Genomic DNA, 24385 nt, shown 5'->3' on the forward strand with positions numbered 1-24385 from the left:
TCCGACGCTCGTCGGATGTGGCAGGGCTTGCAAACTATTATAGACTACAAAGGGAAGCACAGCTGCAAGCTGCCCAGTGACACGAGCCTACCAGACGGCCATCTATTGTATTTCATGAACTTGTGTGTGTGTGTGTGTGTTGCCTACCCTCACCACCTGGGGGTGGCCCGTCAGGAAGTCCAGGATCCAGTTTCAGAGGGAGGTGTTCAGTACCAGGGACCTTAGCTTAGTGATGAATTTGGAGGGGACTATGGTGTTGAATGTTGAGCTGTAGTCAATGAACAACATTCTTACGTAGGTGTTCCTTTTGTCCAGGTGAGAAAGGACAGTGTGAAGTGCAATAGAGACGGCATCATCGTGGATCTGTTTGGGCGGTAGGCGAATTGGAGTGGGTCCAGGGTTTCTAGGATTATGGTGTTGATGTGAGCCATGAATGTCTTATCAAAGCAGTTCATGGCTACAGATGTGTGTGCTATGGGGCCGTAGTCATTTAGACAGGTTACTTTGGCGTTATTGGGCACAGGGACTATAATGGTCTACTTAAAACATGTAGGTATTATAGATTGGGTCAGGGAGAGGTTGAAAATGTCAATGAAGACACTTGCCAGCTGGTCAGCGCATGCTGTTCGTACGCGTCCTGGTAATCTGTCTGGCCCTGTGGCCTTGTGAATGTTGACCTGTTTAAAGGTCCTCCATAGGGAGCCCAGCCACTACAAAGAAGCGCTAGCAGCATCCAAGATGCATCAGAATTTGACAACAGAGCTAGCCTCGGAACAAGCTAGCCTCGGAACAAGCTAGCCTCGGAACAAGCTAACCTCGGAACAAGCTAGCCTCAGAACAAGCTATCTTCAGAACAAGCTAGCCTCAGAACAAGCTAGCCTCAGAACAAGCTAGCCCCAGAACAAGCTAGCCTCAGAACAAGCTAACCTCAGAACAAGCTAACCTCAGAACAAGCTAACCTCAGAACAAGCTAGCCTCAGAACAAGCTAATCTCAGAACAAGCTAGCCTCAGAACAAGCTAAACTCAGAACAAGCTAACCTCAGAACAAGCTAGCCCCAGAACAAGCTAACCTCAGAACAAGCTAACCTCAGAACAAGCTATCCTCAGAACAAGCTAACTTCAAAACAAGCTAGCCCCAGAACAAGCTAGCCTCAGAACAAACTAACCTCAGAACAAGCTAGCCTCAGAACAAGCTAACCTCAGAACAAGCTAACCTCAGAACAAGCTAACCTCAGAACAAGCTAGCACAGTGTACATTTTAGGACACCCGTAGCCTCATCTAGGGGCGGTAGGTAGCCTAGTGTTTAGAGTGTTGGACTAGTAACTGAAAGGTTGCGAGATCAAATCCCCGAGCTGACAAGGTAAAAATCTGTTGTTCTGCCCCTGAACAAGGCAGTTAACCCACTGTTCCTAGGCTGTCATTGAAAAATAAAAAAAAGTGTTCTTAACTGACTTGCCTAGTAAAATAATTGTTTTTATCTAGGAACCTTAGAACTCCAAGCTGCACTTATACCAGGCCTTAGAAGTTTGCACCTTAAAACTCGGCTAGCGTGGTGTACATTGTAGGACGTCCTCAGCCTCAGAACATCATACTGCAGGCGTCCTCCCATTCAAACTGGCTCTCATGAGCTGAGAAATAAATATCTCAACTTGCATACCAACTCTAGTCTTCCTGGACTGCCAGAGAAGGCTTTTATAGCAGTATTATTTTCCCTCCTAGTTCACGAACGGCGACGGGAGTCAGCCAGCAGGGACCTAACTATTGTTCTGTGCCCACATAAAATGTCTCCATCCCCCAGAAGTCTATGCTTCCCCCAGCCTGCCCAGCACCACCCTCTGTTCTGTTCTGTTCCTTCATCCGATTCCACCCCCCAGAAGCCTCTGCTTCCCTAACAACAGGAGTAATCCATCCCCCAGAGGCCTCTGTTGCTCTGTTCTGTTATGTCCTTTCATACAATTCCATCCCCCCAGAAGTCTCTGCTTTCCCTCAGCCTAGCCAGCATTACAGGAAGACCATCTTTATAACAGGATATTATGTAATTACTGGTGTAACTATGACTTAAAACACCTTCAAAATCAGCCTGAAAAAAGTTGTGAGTGGTGATTGATACGTAGAGTACGTACGTCATTTCCCCCCATCCCAAATATCTCAACTAATTAAAGAAATACAGTAAAGTATTCCTCAGAAAAAAAAACATCCTCTTCTCATCGTAGGAAGTTGCCTTACATTTGTATTTTCCCCGCTTCCTGTTGTGTAAGAATGGGGTTCTAGTAAACTAAGCGTACGTCCCAAATGACACCCTATTACATTTATAGTGCGGTACTATTGACCAGAGCCTTATGAGCCCTGGTCAAAAGTAGTGCACTAAATAGGGAATAGGGTGTCATTTGGGACGTAGTCTTAGTTTACTAGCCTCCTGTTGTCGTGACAAACACACTCTCCATTCTGAGCTCGGTATCAGCTTCCTGAAAAAGAACCTGAGGTTCACTGTGTAGGGGGGTTCCCAAAAGTTGCATCCCAAATGTTACTGTATTCCCAATAGGGTGCTCTGGGTCCTGGTCAAAAGTAGTGCACTACATAGGGAATAGGATTACATTTGGGATGTAGACTCTGTTGTCCTGTATTGTTCTAGGTGGTATACTGAAACTCTGTTGTCCTGTCTCAGTGCTGTGACTACCTCCATACCAGACAGGCTGTCTCAGTGCTGTGACTACATCCATACCAGACAGGCTGTCTCAGTGCTGTGACTACATCCATACCAGACAGGCTGTCTCAGTGCTGTGACTACATCCATACCAGACAGACTGTCTCAGTGCTGTGACTACATCCATACCAGACAGGCTGTCTCAGTGCTGTGACTACATCCATACCAGACAGGCTCTCTCAGTGCTGTGACTACATCCATACCAGACAGGCTGTCTCAGTGCTGTGACTACATCCATACCAGACAGGCTGTCTCAGTGCTGTGACTACATCCATACCAGACAGGCTGTCAGAAGCAGTAGCGAGGTCACGTCAAGAGAGAGCAGACCAACTGATTCCCTGGAGAGAGAGAGATGTGTCATGAATATGGTCTCGTTTGTCTCTATCTTGAACAAGGATGCGTCAATGATAAAATGTCGACTGTCGGATAGGATGTGATGAACTTTAAAACCCAAGGGGAAAATGGTCTTAGACACTGTATATTACACGCTCAACATCAAATCAAATGTTATTGGACACACACACACATACACACACACACACACACACACACACATATTTAGCAGATGTTATCGCGGGTTTCGTGAAATGCTTGATACATACATTACACGTTGCCCTTATCATACACATTGTACACCGTTTATGGTGACTTGTCATCTTCTAGTGGTCCTATGTGGCTCAGTTGGTAGAGCATGGTGTTTGCAACGCCAGGGTTGTGGGTTCGATTCCCATGGGGGGACCGGTACGAAGAAAAAAAAATGTAATAGAATGTATGCATTCACTACTGTAAGTCGCTCTGGATAAGAGCGTCTGCTAAAATGTAAAAACCCAGGGTTGGTGCTTGTTTTCTGGCCATTTCCCCAGATGAATAACGCTTGTGTTGTAACACTCGTACTAGATCTCACGCCAGGTGTGTTTGGGGACAGTGCTTACTGTAGGAGCTGACGTCAAATATTGTGGACCACACATATCAACTATAGGGTTTCAAAGGGTTTTGTTTCAAGTTGGATTTGTGTTTGTTGACAGCCCAATTAAATATCAACCTTAAATTGGACGTTAATCTGACGTCTTTATCTCGTTAGAGAGGGATGGTTTTGTCTAGAGATTTACATAATCTGTAGTTGGAGAGAGGACTGAAGGAGAGAGGGAGGCAGAGAGAGAAATCGAGAGAGAAAGACAGTTTTATATAAAACATTAAAGTTGTCAGCCAACACCAGTGGTGTGATATGGACTGTAAACTCTCCCTTCACACGTTCACGACAAGCCAGAGCAGACACACACAACAAAAAATCAAGGGAACCAAAGCTGATTGAAGTACTAATTTTGTACCTTTATATAATTGCTGTGTCTCAGAAATAAAAGTTTAGATTTGTTCTTAAAGGGGTACAAACACAGTGTCATTTTGTACCTTTAATTATAGGTACAGTACATCATTTCCCACTTAAGGGACGGAAAGCGACAGAAAGAGCGAAATATACCTCAAAAGAGCCGATAGTATACCATAGGGGATAGTAAAGGTACACATTTGACTTTTTTGGGTACCACCACAAATCAAGGACCACCTGAGCTAGCAGCATACCACCCGAGTCACTATAATCATGGAACACTGGCCACTTTAACCATGGAACACTGGCCACTTTAACCATGGAACACTGGCCACTTTAATAATGGAACACTGGCCACTTTAATCATGGAACACTGGTCACTTTAATGATGGAACACTGGCCACTTTAATAATGGAACACTGGCCACTTTAACCATGGAACACTGGTCACTTTAATAATGGAACACTGGCCACTTTAACCATGGAACACTGGTCACTTTAATCATGGAACACTGGTCACTTTAATCATGGAACACTGGCCACTTTAATCATGGAACGCTGGCCACTTTAATCATGGAACACTGGCCACTTTAATAATGGAACACTGGCCACTTTAATAATGGAACACTGGCCACTTTAATAATGGAACACTGGTCACTTTAACCATGGAACACTGGTCACTTTAATAATGGAACACTGGTCACTTTAATAATGGAACACTGGTCACTTTAATAATGGAACACTGGTCACTTTAATAATGGAAACACTGGCCACTTTAACCATGGAACACTGGTCACTTTAATAATGGAACACTGGTCACTTTAACCATGGAACACTGGTCACTTTAATAATGGAACACTGGTCACTTTAATCATGGAACACTGGTCACTTTAACCATGGAACACTGGCCACTTTAACCATGGAACACTGGTCACTTTAATCATGGAACACTGGTCTCTTTAATCATGGAACACTGGCAACTTTAACCATGGAACACTGGCCACTTTAACCATGGAACACTGGCCACTTTAATCATGGAACACTGGCCACTTTAATCATGAACACTGGTCACTTTAATCATGGAACACTGGTCACTTTAATCATGGAACACTGGCCACTTTAACCATGGAACACTGGCCACTTTAACCATGGAACACTGGTCACTTTAATCATGGAACACTGGCCACTTTAATAATGGAACACTGGCCACTTTAATAATGGAACACTGGTCACTTTAATAATGGAACACTGGTCACTTTAATAATGGAACACTGGTCACTTTAATCATGGAACACTGGTCACTTTAAATATGTTTACATATTGTTTTACCCATGTCATATGTACAGTGCCTTCAGAAAGTATTCAGACCCCTAGACTTGTTCCACATTTTGTTACGTTACAGCCTTATTCTAAAGTAGAGCAAAATTCCAATTCAATCTACAAACAAAAGCCCATAATGACAATGCGAAAACAGGTTTGTAGAAATGTTTGAAAATGTATAAGAAAAAAACAGAAATACCTTATTTACATAAGTATTCAGACCCTTTGCTACCTGTCTGCGTGTCTGTCTACCTGCCTGTCTGTCTGTTTGTCTGTCTGTCTGTCTGTCTGTCTGTCTGTCTGTCTGTCTGTCTGTCTGCCTGCCTGCCTGCCTGCCTGCCTGCCTGCCTGCCTGTTTGCCTGTCTGTCTGCCTGCCTGCCTGCCTGTTTGCCTGTCTGTCTGCCTGACTGTCTGTCTGACTGTCTACCTGACTGTCTGCCTGTCTGTCTGCCTGACTGTCTGCCTGTCTACATGTCTGTGTTTCTAGCTGTCAACAGGAGCCTGCATGCTTGTTTCAAACATAGAGGTGAGGAAGAGAGACTTGGGCGTCCACAGTTAGTGTAGCCTAGTGACAGACACAGTAAAGAACCCACATTCCAAATGGGTTCTAGAATGAGCACAGCAGCTCGGGCACTATGATTGACGAAAGCTTTTAAACGTGAAGAATGGTTCTTTAGAGACAGACGGGGGCATAGAGAGAGAGAGACCGTTTCATCACAATGCAGAGGACTGTGTCATCTTTGACAGCGGCTTCTCACTGATAGACAGTACTGCTGATAATGGCTGGAGAAGACACAACCAGAAGCTCCCTCTTCACATTGGAATGACATGACATGACACACACACACACACACACACACACACACACACACACACACACACACACACACACCACACACACACACACCACACACACACACACACACACACACACAGCGAGGCTATGCAGAAGTAGAGATCAGAACAGTCTGAAGGACTGAGATACAGTGACAGCATTTGAGATGAGGGTATGTGATGCTGTCACTTGTCTTTGTTATAGCTAGCTATTGATAGGATAAGGAGGTCCATTTAACGTCCCATCCAAAAGACAGCAATGTCCCCTTCGATGCCCTGGGGCATTCGGATCTCCTTTAATTATACATTTACCCCTTTTTTCATTATATCCAATTGGTAGTTACAGTCTTGTCTCATCGCTGCAACTCCCCTACGGATTCGGGAGAGGCGAAGGTCGAGAGCCATGCGTCCTCCAAAACACAACCCTGCCGAGCCAAGCTCTTCTTGGCTCACTGCTTCGCTTAACCCGGATGCCAAAACACACCGTCCAGCTGGAGACCGAAGTCAGCTTGCAACACGCCCGCCTATCCACAAGGAGTTACTAGACCACGATGGGACATGGAAATCCCGGTCGGCCAAACAGTCCCCTCTAACCAGGACAACGCTGGGACAATTGTCCTTCACTTCATGGGTCTCCCGGTCAAGACCGGCTGCGACATAGCCTAGGATGAAACTCGGGTCTGTAATGCATTGCAATGCAGTGGCTTAAATCGCTGATCCACTCGGGAGGCCGGAGCTCCTTAGACCAGATGAAAGAGTGGCCTCTACTGGCCCTCCAACACCACTTCCAGCAGCATCTGGTATCCCATCCAGGGACCAATCCTGCTTAGCCTCAGAGGCAAGCCAGCGGTGGGATGCAGGGTGGTATGCTGCTGGTAAATGTTTTAGTTTAAGGGGAAGTTTTAGAATATAATATCTGAGTGAAAGTGACTAAGACATTTCAACCATGATTACTACAAGTTTAGATAGCTGGCTAGACTAATTTACCAATCTAAACACTGTTAGCTGACATGGCTAGTTGTGTGACTGTCAGTGACTGACAGAACAAGAGAAAAAACTGCTGATACACAAAACAAATTTAAAAAAAATTGCACCTTGTGTATTCTACTGTTCTAACTCTGAACAGGAAGTTATTAAATGTCACCTTGTGTATTCTACTGTTCCAACTCTCAACAGGAAGTTGAGACCACGACTGAGTCTCCCCCCCAAAAAAATCTCTCTCTATATATATATATATCTTTGGAAATTGCTCCACGGACCTACTGTAAACACACAGCGTTATACTTACAGTAAACACAGAGTTATACCTACAGTAAACACAGAGTTATACCTACAGTAAACACAGAGTTATACCTACAGTAAACACAGAGTTATACCTCAGTAAACACAGAGTTATACCTACAGTAAACACACAGAGTTATACCTACAGTAAACACACAGAGTTATACCTCAGTAAACACAGAGTTATACCTACAGTAAACACAGAGTTATACCTACAGTAAACACACAGAGTTATACCTACAGTAAACACAGAGTTATACCTCAGTAAACACAGAGTTATACCTACAGTAAACACACAGAGTTATACCTACAGTAAACACACAGAGTTATACCTACAGTAAACACACAGAGTTATACCTACAGTAAACACAGAGTTATACCTACAGTAAACACAGAGTTATACCTACAGTAAACACAGAGTTATACCTACAGTAAACACAGAGTTATACCTACAGTAAACACAGAGTTATACCTCAGTAAACACACAGTTATACCTACAGTAAACACACAGAGTTATACCTACAGTAAACACACAGAGTTATACCTACAGTAAACACAGAGTTATACCTACAGTAAACACAGAGTTATACCTACAGTAAACACACAGTTATACCTACAGTAAACACACAGAGTTATACCTACAGTAAACACACAGAGTTATACCTACAGTAAACACACAGTTATACCTACAGTAAACACAGAGTTATACCTCAGTAAACATTTGACCTATTCCATATTTTGTTTGTTTGTTTTTAAAACAGATTATTTATCACTGGCCTACACACAATACCCCGTAATGTCAAAGTGGAGTTATGTTTTTCGAACTGAAATGTCTTCAGTTAATAAGTATTCAACTCCTTTGTTATGGCACGCCTACAGTAAATACATTCAGGAGTAAAAATGTGCTGTAACAAGTCACATTAGTAAGTTGCATGGACTCACTCTGAATGCAATAATAGTGTTTAACATGATTTCTGAATGACTACCTCATCTCTGTACCCCACACATACAATTATCTGTATTGTCCCTCAGTCGAGCAGTGAATTTCAAACACAGATTCAACCACAAACACCAGGGAGGTTTTCCAATGCCTCGCAAAAAAGGGCACCTATTGGTAGATTTTTATTTTAAAAATGTCACCTTTATTTAACCAGGTAGGTTAGTTGAGAACAAGTTCTCATTTACAACTGCGACCTGGCCAAGATAAAGCAAAGCAGTTCGACACATACAACAACACAGAGTTACACATGGAATAAACAAGCATACAGTCAATAACACAATAGGAAAAAAAAGAAAGTCTATATACAGTGTGTGCAAATGGAGTGAGGAGGTAAGGCAATAAATAGTCCAATAGTAGCGAAGTAATTACAATTTAGCAGATTAACAATGGAGTGATAGATGAGCAGATGATGGTGTGTAAGTAGTGATACTGGTGTGCAAAAGAGCAGAAAAGTAAATAAAAACAATATGGGGATGAGGTAGGTAGATTGGGTGGTGTTAGGCGTGTGTAGCGAAGGTAAAGTCAGGCGCAGAAGAGCAGAGTGTAGCAAACAGGCGCACTGTAATTCCGACTTCGGCAGAGGTCGTGACAGGTGGGCTATTTACAGATGTACAGCTGCAGCGATCGGTTAGCTGCTCAGATAGCTGATGTTTAAAGTTAGTGAGGGAAATATAAGTCTCCAGCTTCAGCGATTTTTGCAATTCGTTCCAGTCATTGGCAGCAGAGAACTGGAAGGAAAGGCGGCCAAAGGAGGTGTTGGCTTTGGGGATGACCAGTGAGATATACCTGCTGGAGCACATGCTATGGGTGGGTGCTGCTATGGTGACCAGTGAGCTGAGATAAGGCGGGGCTTTACCTAGCATAGACTTATAGATGACCTGGAGCCAGTGGATCTGGCGACAAATATGTAGCAAGGGCCAGTCGACTAGAGCATACAGGTCGCAGTGGTGGGTAGTATAAGGGGCTTTGGTGACAAAACGGATGGCACTGTGATAGACTGCATCCAGTTTGCTGAGTAGAGTGTTGGAGGCTGATTTGTAATTAACGTCGCCGTAGTCGAGGATCGGTAGGATAGTCAGTTTTACGAGGGTATGTTTGGCGGCATGAATGAAGGAGGCTTTGTTGCGAAATAGGAAGCCGATTCTAGGTTTAATTTTGGATTGGAGATGCTTAATGTGAGTCTGGAAGGAGAGTTTACAGTAGTTGTCCACATATTCTAAGTCAGAACCGTCCAGAGTAGTGATGCTAGTCGGGCGGGCAGGTGCGGGCAGCAAACGGTTGAAAGGCATGCATTTGGTTTTACTAGCGTTTAAGAGCAGTTGGAGGCCACGGAAGGAGTGTTGTATGGCATTGAAGCTCGTTTGGAGGTTAGTTACACAGTGTCCAAAGAAGGGCCAGATGTATACAGAATGGTGTCGTCTGCGTAGAGGTGGATCAGGGAATCACCCGCAGCAAGAGCGACATCGTTGATATATACAGAGAAAAGAGTCGGCCCGAGAATTTAACCCTGTGGTACCCCCATAGAGACTGCCAAAGGTCCAGACAACAGGCTCTCTGATTTGACACACTGAACTCTGTCTGAGAAGTAGTTGGTGAACCAGGCGAGGCAGTCATTTGAGAAACCAAGGCTGTTGAGTCTGCCGATAAGAATACGGTGATTGACAGAGTCGAAAGCCTTGGCCAGGTCGATGAAGACGGCTGCACAGTACTGTCTTTTATCGATGGCGGTTATGATATCGTTTAGTACCTTGAGTGTGGCTGAGGTGCACCCATGACCAGCTTGGAAACCGGATTGCATAGCGGAGAAGGTACAGTGGGATTCGAAATGGTCGGTGATCTGTTTATTAACTTGGCTTTCGAAGACTTTAGAAAGACAGGGTAGGATGGATATAGGTCTAGAACAGTTTGGGTCTAGAGTGTCTCCCCCTTTGAAGAGGGGGATGACCCAGCTTTCCAATCTTTAGGGATCTCGGACGATACGAAAGAGAGGTTGAACAGACTGGTAATAGGGGTTGCAACAATGGCGACGGGTCATTTTAGAAAGAGAGGGTCCAGATTGTCTAGCCCAGCTGATTTGTACGGGTCCAGGTTTTGCAGCTCTTTCAGAACATCTGTTATCTGGATTTGGGTGAAGGAGAAGCTGGGGAGGCTCGGGCAAGTAGCTGCGGGGGGGGGGGGGGGGTGCGGAGCTGTTGGTTGGGGTAGCCAGGAGGAAAGCATGGCCAGCCGTAGAGAGATGCTTATTGAAATTCTTGATTATCGTGGATTTATCGGTGGTGACAATGTTTCCTAGCATCAGTGCAGTGGGCAGCTGGGAGGAGGTGCTCTTATTCTCCATGGACTTTACAGTGTCCCAAAACATTTTGGAGTTAGAGCTACAGGATGCAAATTTCTGTTTGAAAAAGCTAGTCTTAGCTGTCCTGACTGACTGCGTGTATTGGTTCCTGACTTCCCTGAACAGTTGCATATCGCGGGGACTATTCGATGCTAGTGCAGTCCGCCACAGGATGTTTTTGTGCTGGTCGAGGGCAGTCAGGTCTGGAGTGAACCAAGGGCTATATCTGTTCTTAGTTCTACATTTTTTGAAAGGGGCATGCTTATTTAAGATGGTGATGAAATTACTTTTAAAGAACGACCAGGCATCCTCGACTGACAGGATGAGGTCAATATCCTTCTAGGGTAAAATTATATATATTTTTTAAAGCAGACATTAAAAATCCCTCTTTTGTAACGATTAATGGGCAAATGTTGCACAATCCAGGTGTGGAAAGATCTAAGAGACGTACCCAGAAAGACTCTCAGCTGTAATCGCTACCAAAGGTGATTTTAACATGTATTGACTCAGTGGTGTGAATACTTACATAAATTATATTTTCCTTTATTTCATTTTCAATGAATTAGCAAAAATGTCGAAAAACATGTTTTCACGTTGTCATTATGGGGTTTTGTGTGTAGATGGGTGACAGTTTTTGTTCATCCATTTTGAATTCAGGTTGTAGCACAACAAAATATGGAATAAGTTAGGAGGTATGAATACTTTCTGGCTCTGTAGCCTATCTGTTATGAGATCTTGGGTCACAAGCTGGTCCAGTCGTTACTCACTACATTAGTCTCCTTCCCCCCTGTCCTCATTCTCTTCTCCCCCTTGTTCCTGCTCTTTCTCCCCTGTCCTCCCTCTCGTTTTCCCCCTGTCCTCCCGTTCTTCTCCCCCCTGTCCTCCCTCTCTTTCTCCCCTGTCCTCCCTATCTTCTCCCCCTGTCCTCCCTCTCTTCTCCCCCATCCCCTGTCCCCCTCTCTTCTCCCCCATCCATTGTCCTCCCTCTCTTCTCCCCCTAGTCCCCTGTCCTCCCTCCTTTCCCCTGTCCTATCACCTCATAGTCCCCCAGTCTGTTCCCTGTCCTATCACCTCATAGTCCCCCAGTCTGTTCCCTGTCCTATCACCTCATAGTCCCCCAGTCTGTCCCCTGTCCTATAACCTCATAGTCCCCCAGTCTGTTCCCTGTCCTATCACCTCATAGCCTCCCAGTCTGTCCCCTGTCCTATCACCTCATGGTCCCCCAGTCTGTCCCCTGTCCTATCACCTCATGGTCCCCCAGTCTGTCCCCTGTCCTATCACCTCATGGTCCCCCAGTCTGTTCCCTATCCTATCACCTCATGGTCTCCCAGTCTGTCCCCTGTCCTATCACCTCATGGTCCCCCAGTCTGTCCCCTGTCCTATCACCTCATGGTCCCCCAGTCTGTCCCCTGTCCTATCACCTCATAGTCCCCCAGTCTGTTCCCTGTCCTATCACCTCATAGCCTCCCAGTCTGTCCCCTGTCCTATCACATCATGGTCTCCCAGTCTGTCCCCTGTCCTATCACCTCATGGTCCCCCAGTCTGTCCCCTGTCCTATAACCTCATAGTCCCCCAGTCTGTCCCCTGTCCTATCACCTCATAGTCCCCCAGTCTGTCCCCTGTCCTATCACCTCATAGTCCCCCAGTCTGTCCCCTGTCCTATCACCTCATGGTCTCCCAGTCTGTCCCCTGTCCTATCACCTCATGGTCCCCCAGTCTGTCCCCTGTCCTATAACCTCATAGTCCCCCAGTCTGTCCCCTGTCCTATCACCTCATAGCCTCCCAGTCTGTCCCCTGTCCTATCACCTCATGGTCTCCCAGTCTGTCCCCTGTGCTATCACCTTGTGATTTCCCAGTCTGACCCCTGTCCGTATCCCTGGCCATCCTGGTTTTACTGCAGTACAGTACTACAGCTAGCATCACAGTCTCCCAGTCTGTCCTCTGTCCCTAGATTCCCCAACAGAGGGAGAGATGAGAGAGAAGGGAGCACAGGAGAGGGAGAGAGATGAGAGAGAAGGGAGCCCAGGAGAGGGAGAGAGAGGAGAGAGTGGTGTCTATGGAGAGGGAGAGAGAGGAGAGAGTGGTGTCTATGGAGAGGGAGGAATGGTAGAGACTAGAAAGCAGATACAGAAGAGAAAGTAGAGAGGAGAAAGGAAGGGATTAGAGGAGAGAGTGGCGCCTAGGAGAGGGAAGAGGGGTAGAGAGGAGAGAGAGACACCCAGGAGAGGGAAGAGGGGTAGAGAGGAGAGAGAGACACCCAGGAGAGGGAAGAGGGGTAGAGAGGAGAGAGAGGAGAGAGAGACACCTAGGAGAGGGAAGAGGGGTAGAGAGGAGAGAGAGGAGAGAGAGAGACACCTAGGAGAGGGAAGAAGGGTAGAGAGGAGAGAGAGACACCTAGGAGAGGGAAGAGGGGTAGAGAGGAGAGAGAGAGACACCTAGGAGAGGGAAGAGGGGTAGAGAGGAGAGAGAGACACCCAGGAGAGGGAAGAGGGGTAGAGAGGAGAGAGAGACACCTAGGAGAGGGAAGAGGGGTAGAGAGGAGAGAGAGACACCTAGGAGAGGGAAGAGGGGTAGAGAGGAGAGAGAGACACCTAGGAGAGGGAAGAAGGGTAGAGAGGAGAGAGAGACACCTAGGAGAGGGAAGAGGGGTAGAGAGGAGAGAGAGAGACACCTAGGAGAGGGAAGAGGGGTAGAGAGGAGAGAGAGACACCTAGGAGAGGGAAGAGGGGTAGAGAGGAGAGAGAGACACCCAGGAGAGGTATAAGGGGTAGAGAGGAGAGCAGATGTAGCTGTGAGAAACCCACCTTCCACCACCCAGGTCTAAGAGGAAATAGAGTGTGCCAGCTCCCCCCTCGACATATGTTGCTAGCCGCAGGACGCCTTAGCAACGCTCCAGCGACCATGGAGAGACCAGAGAGAGGGCAGCTGTTACCATGACACACCCAGACCAGCTCTGGCCAGCATCCTCTCTTCTCCACACCAATTCTAGCTCCGCTCCTCCTGCGGTAGAGTAAAAAGTCTGGGTCGGGGTCAGCCAAGGACTGAACTTACAGTTCAACCGTACGCCATAAATAGTTACTATTACAATGTAGTGTACGGTGGAATGGCCTCTGTCACTAGGTTTGAGTTCCCCTGACACACTACAACAGGCACCCCCAAAAGGACTGAACTTTAACGAGGCAAGTCAGTTAAGAACCAGTTCTTATTTACAATGACGGCCTAGGAAAAATGGGTTAACTGCCTTGTTCAGGGGCAGAACGACAGATTTTTATCTTGTCAGCTCGGGGATTCGATCCAACAAATTTTTGGTTACTGGCCAAACGCTCTAACCACTAGGTTACCTGCCTCCTCTACACTCTAACCACTAGGCTACCTGCCGCCCCTCTAACCACTAGGCTACCTGCCTCCCCTCTAACCACTAGGCTACCTGCCGCCCCTCTAACCACTAGGCTACCTGCCTCCCCTCTAACCACTAGGCTACCTGCCGCCCCTCTAACTACTAGGCTACCTGCCGCCCCACTAACCACTAGGCTACCTGCCGCCCCTCTAACCACTAGGCTACCTGCCGCCCCTCTAACCACTAGGCTACCTGCCTCCCCTCTAACCACTAGGCTACCTGCCGCCCCTCTAACCACTAGGCTACCTGCCTCCCCTCTAACCACTAGGCTACCTGCCGCCCCTCTAACCACTAGGCTACCTGCGTCCCCTCTAACCACTAGGCTACCTGCCACCCCTCTAACCACTAGGCTACCTGCCGCCCCTCTAACCACTAGGCTACCTGCCTCCCCTCTAACCACTAGGCTACCTGCCGCCCCTCTAACCACTAGGCTACCTGCCTCCCCTCTAACCACTAGGCTACCTGCCTCCCCTCTAACCACTAGGCTACCTGCCTCCCCTCTAACCACTAGGCTACCTGCCGCCCCTCTAACCACTAGGCTACCTGCCTCCCCTCTAACCACTAGGCTACCTGCCGCCCCTCTAACCACTAGGCTACCTGCCTCCCCTCTAACCACTAGGCTACCTGCCTCCCCTCTAACCACTAGGCTACCTGCCTCCCCTCTAACCACTAGGCTACCTGCCGCCCCTCTAACCACTAGACTACCTGCCTCCCCTCTAACCACTAGGCTACATGCCGCCCCTCTAACCACTAGGCTACCTGCCGCCCCTCTAACCACTAGGCTACCTGCCTCCCCTCTAACCACTAGGCTACCTGCCGCCCCTCTAACCACTAGGCTACCTGCCTCCTCTCTAACCACTAGGCTACCTGCCTCCCCTCTAACCACTAGGCTACCTGCCGCCCCTCTAACCACTAGACTACCTGCCGCCCCTCTAACCACTAGACTACCTGCCTCCTCTAACCACTAGGCTACCTGCCTCCCCTCTAACCACTAGGCTATCTGCCGCCCCTCTAACTACTAGGCTACCTGCCTCCCCTCTAACCACTAGGCTACCTGCCGCCCCTCTAACTACTAGGCTACCTGCCTCCCCTCTAACCGCTAGGCTACCTACCGCCCCTCTAACCACTAGGCTACCTGCCCCCTCTAACCACTAGGCTAACTGCCTCCCCTCTAACCACTAGGCTACTTCCCTCCCCTCTAACCGCTAGGCTACCTGACGCCCCTCTAACCACTAGGCTACCTGCCCCCTCTAACCACTAGGCTACCTGCCGCCCCTCTAACCGCTAGGCTACCTGCCGCCCCACTAACCACTAGGCTACCTGCCGCCCCTCTAACCACTAGGCTACCTGCCTCCCCTCTAACCACTAGGCTACCTGCCTCCCCTCTAACCACTAGGCTACCTGCCTCCCCTCTAACCACTAGGCTACCTGCCGCCCCTCTAACCGCTAGGCTACCTGCCGCCCCACTAACCACTAGGCTACCTGCCGCCCCACTAACCACTAGGCTACCTGCCTCCCCTCTAACCACTAGGCTACCTGCCGCCCCTCTAACCACTAGGCTTCCTGCCGCCCCTCTAACCACTAGGCTACCTGCCGCCCCTCTAACCACTAGGCTACCTGCCGCCCCTCTAACCACTAGGCTACCTGCCTCCCCCCTCTAACCACTAGGCTACCTGCCCCCCCTCTAACCACTAGGCTACCTGCATCCCCCCTCTAACCACTAGGCTACCTGCCCCCCCTCTAACCACTAGGCTACCTGCCTCCCCCCTCTAACCACTAGACTACCTGCCGCCCCTCTACCCACTAGACTACCTACCCTCTAGTTTAACTATACACCATTAAGCAGGGATCATCAACTAGATTCTGCCGGGGGAGGGGGGGGTGAAGCATAATTACAAATAATTTGTTGATGGCAAATGTATCCCTCAGCACCAGCAGGGATCACCGGTCGGTGGAGAGGTTTATCCCTCAGCACCAGCAGGGATGCGTGCTCTCACCTCTACACCAATGACTGTACCTCCAGCAACGCATTGTGTCACACTACTCCAGTTTTCAGATGACCCACCACTCTGGTCAGTGGAGAGGTCGACCGGCTAGTGGCCTGGTGCAGTCGCAATAACCTGGAACTCAACACAGACAAAACCGTGGAAATGGTGGACTTCAGAAAACAACCCCCCCCTCCTCACCATCTCTCCCCCCTCACCATCTCTCCCCCTCACCATCTCTCCCCCCTCACCATCTCTCCCCCCTCATCACCATCTCTCCCCTCCTCACCATCTCTCCCCCCTCACCATCTCTCCCCCTCACCATCTCTCCCCCCTCACCATCTCTCCCCCTCACCATCTCCCCCCCTCACCATCTCTCCCCCCTCACCATCTCTCCCCCCTCATCACCATCTCTCCCCTCCTCACCATCTCTCCCCCTCACCATCTCTCCCCCTCACCATCTCCCCCCCTCACCATCTCCCCCCCTCACCATCTCCCCCCCTCACCATCTCTCCCCCTCACCATCTCTCTCCCCTCACCATCTCCCCCTCACCATCTCCCCCCTCACCATCTCTCCCCCTCACCATCTCTCCCCCCTCATCATCTCTCCCCCTCACCATCTCTCCCCCCTCACCATCTCTGCCCCCTCACCATCTCTCCCCCCTCACCATCTCTCCCCTCCTCACCATCTCCCCCCCCTCACCATCTCCCCCCTCACCATCTCCCCCCCATCTCTCCCCCCTCCAGATGGATAGCTCAGCTGTTAGCACGGCTGAATCATTCAACTTCCTGGGACCATCGTTTCCCACAACCTCTAGCGGGAGGTCAACATCCCAGTCTCTAGAGGGAGGACAACATCCCAGCCTCTACTGGGAGGACAACATCCCGGCCTCTAGTGGGAGGACAACATCCCAGCCTCTACTGGGAGGACAACATCCCAGCCTCTACTGGGAGGACAACATCCCAGTCTCTACTGGGAGGACAACATCCCAGCCTCTAGAGAGAAAACAACATCCCAGCCTCTAGTGGGAGGACAACATCCCAGCCTCTAGTGGGAGGACAACATCCCAGTCTCTACTGGGAGGACAACATCCCAGCCTCTAGAGGGAGGACAACATCCCAGCCTCTAGTGGGAGTACAACATCCCAGCCTCTAGAGGGAGGACAACATCCCAGTCTCTACTGGGAGGACAACATCCCAGCCTCTAGAGGGAGGACAACATCCCGGCTTCTAGTGGGAGGACAACATCCCAGCCTCTACTTTGAAGACAACATCCCAGCCTCTAGCGGGAGGACAACATCCCAGCCTCTAGCGGGAGGACAACATCCCAGACTCTAGAGGGAGGACAACATCCTAGCCTCTAGCGGGTGGACAACATCCCAGCCTCTAGTCGGAGGACAACATCCCAGCCTCTAGTGGGAGGACAACATCCCAGCCTCTAGTGGGAGGACAACATCCCAGCCTCTACTGGGAGGACAACATCCCAGCCTCTACTGGGAGGACAACATCCCAGTCTCTAGTGGGAGGACAACATCCCAGCCTCTACTGGGAGGACAACATCCCAGCCTCTATTGGGAGGACAACATCCCAGCCTCTAGTGGGAGGACAACATTCCGGCCTCTAGTGGGAGGACAACATCCCAGCCTCTAGTGGGAGGACAACATCCCAGCCTCTAGTGGGAGGACAACATCCCAGCCTCTAGTGGGAGGACAACATCCCAGCCTCTAGAGGGAGGACTACATCCCAGCCTCTAGTGGGAGGACTACATCCCAGCCTCTAGAGGGAGGACAACATCCCAGCCTCTAGTGGGAGGACAACATCACAGGCTCTAGAGGGAGGACAACATCCCAGCCTCTAGAGGGAGGACAACATCCCAGCCTCTACTGGGAGGACAACATCCCAGCCTCTAGTGGGAGGACAACATCCCAGCCTCTAGTGGGAGGACAACATCCCAGCCTCTAGTCGGAGGACAACATCCCATCCTCTACTGGGAGGACAACATCCCAGTCTCTAGAGGGAGGACAACATCCCAGTCTCTACTGGGAGGACAACATCCCAGCCTCTAGCGGGTGGACAACATCCCAGCCTCTACTGGGAGGACAACATCCCAGCCTCTAGAGGGAGGACAACATCCCAGCCTCTACTGGGAGGACAACATCCCAGCCTCTACTGGGAGGACAACATCCCAGCCTCTACTGGGAGGACAACATCCCAGACTCTAGTGGGAGGACAACATCCCAGTCTCTACTGGGAGGACAACATCCCAGCGGTCACCCAGAAGGCTCACCAGACGATGTACTACGTGAAGGAGCTGAAAAAAACTACATCTCCCAGTCAATCCTGATCGTTTGAGTCCATTCTCACTTCCTCCATTACCGTCTGGTTTGGGTCTGCGAGGGCAAACTGCAACACATTGTCTCCGGTCTGCGGAGAGATTCATCGGCTGCCACCTGCCTGCCCTCCACCGTGGTCCTTACACAACTCCAGGGGCAAGGAAGCAGGAAAGACTATCGCCGATCCCTCCCACCCTGGTCACCCTCCCCTCCTCCTCCTTCTGGTTCAGGTCAATAATGATCAAACTCTCCCGCCACCTGAATAGGTCTGTGGGCCGCACCAACCGGCCATCTGGCCCATAGCGACTAAAATACTATACACTCTATGCTGCAGACAGCATCAAACCATCTCTGACTCTCTGTACTCTAAATCACTGAGCTCAAATCAAATCAAATCAAATTTATTTATATAGACCTTCGTATATCAGCTGAAATCTCAAAGTGCTGTACAGAAACCCAGCCTAAAACCCCAAACAGCAAGCAATGCATGTGAAAGAAGCACGGTGGCTAGGAAAAACTCCCCAGGAAAAACTCCCTAGAAAGGCAAAAAACCTAGGAAGAAACCTAGAGAGGAACCAGGCTATGAGGGGTGGCCAGTCCTCTTCTGGCTGTGCCGGGTGGATATTATAACAGAACATGGTCAAGATGTTAAAAGCTATACAGCATCAAACCATCTCTGACTCCCTGTACTCTAAATCACTGAGCTATACAGCATCAAACCATCTCTGACTCTCTGTACACTAAATCACTGAGCTATACAGCATCAAACCATCTCTGACTCTCTGTACACTAAATCACTGAGCTATACAGCATCAAACCATCTCTGACTCTCTGTACACTAAATCACTGAGCTATACAGCATCAAACCATCTCTGACTCTCTGTACTCTAAATCACTGAGCTATACAGCATCAAACCATCTCTGACTCTCTGTACTCTAAATCACTGAGCTATACAGCATCAAACCATCTCTGACTCTCTGTACACTAAATCACTGAGCTATACAGCATCAAACCATCTCTGACTCTTTGTACACTAAATCACTGAACTATACAGCATCAAACCATCTCTGACTCTCTGTACTCTAAATCACTGAGCTATACAGAATCAAACCATCTCTGACTCTCTGTACTCTAAATCACTGAGCTATACAGCATCAAACCATCTCTGACTCTCTGTACTCTAAATCACTGAGCTATACAGCATCAAACCATCTCTGACTCTCTGTACTCTAAATCACTGAGCTATACAGCATCAAACCATCTCTGACTCCCTGTACTCTAAATCACTGAGCTATACAGCATCAAACCATCTCTGACTCTCTGTACTCTAAATCACTGAACTATACAGCATCAAACCATCTCTGAGTCTCTGTACTCTAAATCACTGAGCTATACAGCATCAAACCATCTCTGACTCTCTGTACTCTAAATCACTGAGCTATACAGCATCAAACCATCTCTGACTCTCTGTACTCTAAATCACTGAGCTATACAGCATCAAACCATCTCTGACTCTCTGTACTCTAAATCACTGAGCTATACAGCATCAAACCATCTCTGACTCTCTGTACTCTAAATCACTGAGCTATACAGCATCAAACCATCTCTGACTCTCTGTACTCTAAATCACTGAGCTATACAGCATCAAACCATCTCTGACTCTCTGTACACTAAATCACTGAACTATACAGCATCAAACCATCTCTGACTCCCTGTACTCTAAATCACTGAGCTATACAGCATCAAACCATCTCTGACTCTCTGTACACTAAATCACTGAGCTATACAGCATCAAACCATCTCTGACTCTCTGTACACTAAATCACTGAACTATACAGCATCAAACCATCTCTGACTCTCTGTACTCTAAATCACTGAGCTATACAGAATCAAACCATCTCTGACTCTCTGTACTCTAAATCACTGAGCTATACAGCATCAAACCATCTCTGACTCTCTGTACTCTAAATCACTGAGCTATACAGCATCAAACCATCTCTGACTCTCTGTACTCTAAATCACTGAGCTATACAGCATCAAACCATCTCTGACTCTCTGTACTCTAAATCACTGAACTATACAGCATCAAACCATCTCTGACTCTCTGTACTCTAAATCACTGAGCTATACAGCATCAAACCATCTCTGACTCTCTGTACTCTAAATCACTGAGCTATACAGCATCAAACCATCTCTGACTCTCTGTACACTAAATCACTGAACTATACAGCATCAAACCATCTCTGACTCCCTGTACTCTAAATCACTGAGCTATACAGCATCAAACCATCTCTGACTCTCTGTACACTAAATCACTGAGCTATACAGCATCAAACCATCTCTGACTCTCTGTACACTAAATCACTGAGCTATACAGCATCAAACCATCTCTGACTCTCTGTACTCTAAATCACTGAGCTATACAGCATCAAACCATCTCTGACTCTCTGTACTCTAAATCACTGAGCTATACAGCATCAAACCATCTCTGACTCTCTGTACTCTAAATCACTGAGCTATACAGCATCAAACCATCTCTGACTCTCTGTACTCTAAATCACTGAGCTATACAGCATCAAACCATCTCTGACTCTCTGTACTCTAAATCACTGAGCTATACAGCATCAAACCATCTCTGACTCTCTGTACACTAAATCACTGAACTATACAGCATCAAACCATCTCTGACTCCCTGTACTCTAAATCACTGAGCTATACAGCATCAAACCATCTCTGACTCTCTGTACACTAAATCACTGAGCTATACAGCATCAAACCATCTCTGACTCTCTGTACACTAAATCACTGAACTATACAGCATCAAACCATCTCTGACTCTCTGTACTCTAAATCACTGAGCTATACAGCATCAAACCATCTCTGACTCTCTGTACTCTAAATCACTGAACTATACAGCATCAAACCATCTCTGACTCTCTGTACTCTAAATCACTGAGCTATACAGCATCAAACCATCTCTGACTCTCTGTACTCTAAATCACTGAGCTATACAGCATCAAACCATCTCTGACTCTCTGTACTCTAAATCACTGAGCTATACAGCATCAAACCATCTCTGACTCTCTGTACTCTAAATCACTGAGCTATACAGCATCAAACCATCTCTGACTCTCTGTACTCTAAATCACTGAGCTATACAGCATTCCACTCTGTCCGTGTCTCTGCATGTAGATATATTCATACTGATACTGTAAGTGTTCATTCACTGGATATCAACCGTATACCCACTGGATATCAACTGGATATCAACCGTATACCCACTGGATATCAACCGTATACCCACTGGATATCAACCGTATACCCACTGGATGTCAACCGTATACCCACTGGATATCAACCGTATACCCACTGGATATCAACCGTATACTCACTGGATATCAACCGTATACCCACTGGATATCAACCGTATACCCACTGGATATCAACCGTATACCCACTGGATATCAACCGTATACCCACTGGATATCAACCGTATACCCTCTGGATATCAACCGTATACCCACTGGATATCAACCGTATACCCACTGGATATCAACCGTATAACCACTGGATATCAACCGTATACCCACTGGATATCAACCGTATAACCACTGGATATCAACCGTATACCCACTGGATATCAACCGTATACCCACTGGATATCAACCGTATACCCACTGGATATCAACCGTATACCCTCTGGATATCAACCGTATACCCACTGGATATCAACCGTATACCCACTGGATATCAACCGTATAACCACTGGATATCAACCGTATACCCACTGGATATCAACCGTATAACCACTGGATATCAACCGTATACCCACTGGATATCAACCGTATACCCACTGGATATCAACCGTATACCCACTGGATATCAACCGTATACTCACTGGATATCAACCGTATACCCACTGGATATCAACCGTATACCCACTGGATATCAACCGTATACCCACTGGATATCAACCGTATACCCACTGGATATCAACCGTATACCCACTGGATATCAACCGTATACCCACTGGCTATCAACCGTATACCCACTGGCTATCAACCGTATACCCACTGGATATCAACCGTATACCCACTGGATATCAACCATATAACCACTGGATATCAACCGTATACCCACTGGATATCAACCGTATACCCACTGGATATCAACCGTATAGCCACTGTATATCAACCGTATACCCACTGGATATCAACCGTATACCCACTGTATATCAACCGTATACCCACTGGATATCAACCGCATACCCACTGTATACATACTAGTGATGTGTTGTACTGGATGTGGTAACAACAAGCAAAACAATACTACAGTATTTATTTATTTTTTATGTAACCTTTATTTAACTAAGGAAGTCAGTTAAGAACAAATTCTTATTTACAATGACGGCCTAGCAAAAGGCAAAAGGCCTCCTGTGGGGACGGGGGCTTAGTATTAAAACATTTAAAATAAAGAAAATATAAATATAGGACAAAACACATTTCACGAGAGACAACACAACACTACATAAAGAGAGACCTAAGACAACAACATAGCATGGTAGCAACACAACATGACAACAACATGGTAGCAGCACAAAACAGGGTACAAACATTATTGGGCACAGACAACAGCACAAAGGGCAAGATGGTAGAGACAACAATACATCACGCAAAGCAGCCACAACTGTCAGTAAGAGTGTCTATGATTGAGTCTTTGAATGAAGAGATGGAGATAAAACTGTCCAGTTTGAGTGTTTGTTGCAGCTCGTTCCAGTCGCTAGCTGCAGCAAACTGAAAAGAGGAGCGACCCAGGGATGTGTGTGCTTTGGGGACCTTTAACAGAATGTGACTGGCAGAACGGGTGTTGAATGTGGAGGATGAGGGCTGCAGTAGATATCTCAGATAGGGGGGAGTGAGGCCTAAGAGGGTTTTATAAATAAGGGTCTTGCGACGGGTATACAGAGATGGCCAGTTTACAGAGGATGTGGTGTCCTATAAGGAGCATTGGTGGAAAATCTGATGGCCGAATGGTAAAGAACATCTAGCCACTCGAGAGCACCCTTACCTGCTGATCTATAAATTATGTCTCCGTAATCTAGTATGGGTAGGATGGTCATCTGAATCAGGGTTAGTTTTGCAGCTGGGGTGAAAGAGGAGCGATTACGATAGAGGAAACCAAGTCTAGATTTAACTTTAGCCTGCAGGTTTGATATGTGCTGAGAGAAGGACAGTGTACCGTCTAGCCATACTCCCAAGTACTTGTATGAGGTGACTACCTCAAGCTCTAAACCCTCAGAGGTAGTAATAACACCTGTGGGGAGAGGGGCATTCTTCTTACCAAACCACATGACCTTTGTTTTGGAGGTGTTCAGAACAAGGTTAAGGGCAGAGAAAGCTTGTTGAACACTAAGAAAGCTTTGTTGTACAGCATTTAACACAACATCTGGGGAGTGACCGGCTGAGTATAAGACTGTATCATCTGCATATAAATTGATGAGAGAGCTTCCTACTGCTTTAGCTCTGTTGTTGATGTTAATTGAGAAGAGCGTGGGGCCTAGGATCGAGCCTTGGGGTACTCCCTTGGTGACAGGCAGTGGCTGAGACAGCAGATGTTCTGACTTTATACACTGCACCTTAATGTGTACCTGTCCTGTCCTTTCCTAACACCTTAATGTGTACCTTTCCTTTCCTAACACCTTAATGTGTACCTGTCCTGTCCTTTCCTAGCACCTTAATGAGTACCTGTCCTTCCTTTCCTAGCACCTTAATGTGTACCTGTCCTTCCTTTCCTAACACCTTAATGTGTACCTGTCCTTCCTTTCCTAACACCTTCATGTGTACCTTTCCTTTCCTAACACCTTAATGTG

General features: G+C 47.5%; 1 protein-coding gene across 1 annotated transcript in view; it reads left to right on the top strand.

The window, feature by feature from the left end:
- atp2b2 (ATPase plasma membrane Ca2+ transporting 2) overlaps positions 1-24385 on the top strand; it is a gene marked incomplete in the record, with an annotated part of 168049 nt that overhangs the window by 96332 nt on the left and 47332 nt on the right.

Source organism: Salmo trutta, chromosome 16 (assembly GCF_901001165.1).
Source record: "Salmo trutta chromosome 16, fSalTru1.1, whole genome shotgun sequence".
NCBI lineage: Eukaryota > Metazoa > Chordata > Actinopteri > Salmoniformes > Salmonidae > Salmo > Salmo trutta.